The sequence below is a fragment of the Pteropus vampyrus genome, unplaced genomic scaffold, assembly GCF_000151845.1.
Source record: "Pteropus vampyrus isolate Shadow unplaced genomic scaffold, Pvam_2.0 Scaffold141, whole genome shotgun sequence".
NCBI classification, from domain to species: domain Eukaryota; kingdom Metazoa; phylum Chordata; class Mammalia; order Chiroptera; family Pteropodidae; genus Pteropus; species Pteropus vampyrus.
In genome coordinates this window covers 519,448-521,886 of record NW_011888922.1, presented here as the reverse complement: position 1 = coordinate 521,886, position 2,439 = coordinate 519,448, and positions in this window count along the sequence as shown.

Genomic DNA, 2,439 nt, shown 5'->3' with positions numbered 1-2,439 from the left:
GCTATGAGAGGGAGGGTAACACCAGTGGAGTGAAGTGGGAGTGCTGTTTTGTGGTGGTCATGAAAAGTCTCTTAATTAGTGATATCTGAGCAGAAATTGAAATGCTATATGAGAGCAAGCCATGCTGATAATTGAGGGGAAAACATTTAGGCACAGCAAGGAATAAATCAAAAGCCTGAGCGAGAGAGAGCTTCCATGTTTAAGGTACAGCATAGAAGGCAGAATAGCTGGAGAGCAGGAGGGAATAGTCTCAGAAAGACAGCATGGAGCTGGGGACCAGGTGACTGGTTCACATAAAACCTCATGGGCCATGCTAAAAACTTCAGATTTATGCTGAGTTGGATCAGTGTCGAGGGTTTCATAGAGCAGAGTGGTCAGATATGAATTGTATTTTTAAAAGATCATCCTGACTAGGTTTGTAGAGAGGTTATAGGGAATCAAAGTCAGAAACATGATTCTGTTTTAAACTAGGATTGTAAGAGGTGGTTAGATTCTGGATTACTTTGCAAACTGAGCCCGAAGAACTTGCCGATGATTAGATATGAGATGTGAAAGAGGTGAGACAGGTGTGACTCCAATGATTTTGTCTTAAGACACTGAGAAGGGCTGAAAGCAGAGCAGATCTGGTGGTGATGCAGGTGGAACTCAAGAGCACAATTTGGGGACTGGTAAATCTGAGATGACTTCATGATCATCGAGTAGGGACATTGCATAAGCATTTGGATAAATGGATCTAGAGTTCAAGGAAGAGACCCAGGCTGGCGATTTACATTTGAGTCATTAGCTATAGATGGCATTTAAAACCATGAGATTCCACGATCCTATGTAAGTAAGGAGAGAGTGTAGAGAAGGAAGAGGTTCTGAGCATGAGCACCACAAATGGTAAAGGGTTTAGGAAGTGAGGAGGATGCAACAAAGAAGAGGGATTATAAAAGGCCACACAGAGGCAGTAAGGCTTCAGCTCAACTTCCTCGAATATTAAATGCTGACACTGCATGCATGAATACCTGCACTGTGCCTCCATGGGCCAAGTGCTTTGCTTGCATTCTCTTAATCCTAAAGAACTGTCAAGAAAGATACTGCTGCCCTCATTTTACAGTGAGGGAACAGAGTCTCAGAGAAGTTAAGCAACATGACTCGACCAAGGTTGCACACTGGGAAAGGGAAGAAACAGGATTTAAAATCAGGTCTGCCTGTCTGGGTAGAATTTGAAGAGGGACAAGATTTGCAGCCGGTTATTGAGGGCCCAGTGCCTTGCACTGTGACACTAATGCCTCAGGCATCATGCTAGGCATGTTGATATAATGGGCCTTACTTAATCCTCACAACATCCCGGTGAAGTCAAAACTGTTATCTGTTTTTCAAATTGAGGAAATTGAGATATAGAAAGCTTAAGTAATTTACTGAAGGTCTCACAGATGGTGGATCCAAGATAGGAACTCAGGCAACTATGACTACCAATCCTACTTTTTCTTTACTATTCACTCCTCATGATGAGGGCAGTAGAGAAAAAGGCACACATAGTTCCACGGTGGCCTGGCAAGATATAGGAAATGCAAGGTGTGCCAGTCAAACTGTCTGAAACAGTCTGCATTCCAGTGCTTCCTCCTGCCCTTCCTTTGCTCACCCAAGGCCTGACTCCTCTAGAAATTGCTCCATACTGAATTGATACAGGCAAGGCAGAAACACCTCATTTGCCAGGACGCTTTGACAGCTGATTTGCTAATTGGGACATGCCCTCACAAAAGCACTATGATTCAATGTATTCAAATTATCTAGCACTTACAACCTAAATTAGAGATTCAAGGCACTTGGTTGGCATAGGATGTGCTCCTTCTCATCCTGATAAAAGACCTAGAGTATAGATGTAAAACCAAGGAAAGTGACTCTGTGACTACTATGTTCCATGCACTATGACAACTAAGTGTGTGTGTGTGTGTGTGTGTGTGTGTGTGTGTGTGTGCGTGCGCGCACATGTGTGTGAGTACGTAGGCATGCTCGTGCATACTAAAATTGCAGGGAAAATAGAAAGTTTCATGGTCCCCATTTTGTAGATGAAAAAACTAAAATCATGAAACTCAGGTGAAGAACATTTCTCAAGTACATATGACTAGTCAGTGGCAGAGTAAGGGGTTAGATCCAGGTATATCAGACCCTGACCCACGCCCTAGAGTGACAATAGAATCATTTTCATTTTCCCTTCCTCCCTTCCTCCCTCCCTCCCTCCCTCCCTCCCTTCCTTCCTTCCTTTCTTTTCTTCCTCTTTCTTTACTTCCTCTTTCTTTTCTTTCCTTCCTTCCCTTCTTTCTGTCTCTCTCTTCCTTTCTTCTTTCCTTTCTTTTTTCTATCTACCTACCTACCCACCCACCCATCCACTTCCCTACCTACCTATTTCTATTTGAATACTGAACAAAAGGAAAATAAACAATCTAGGAGAGA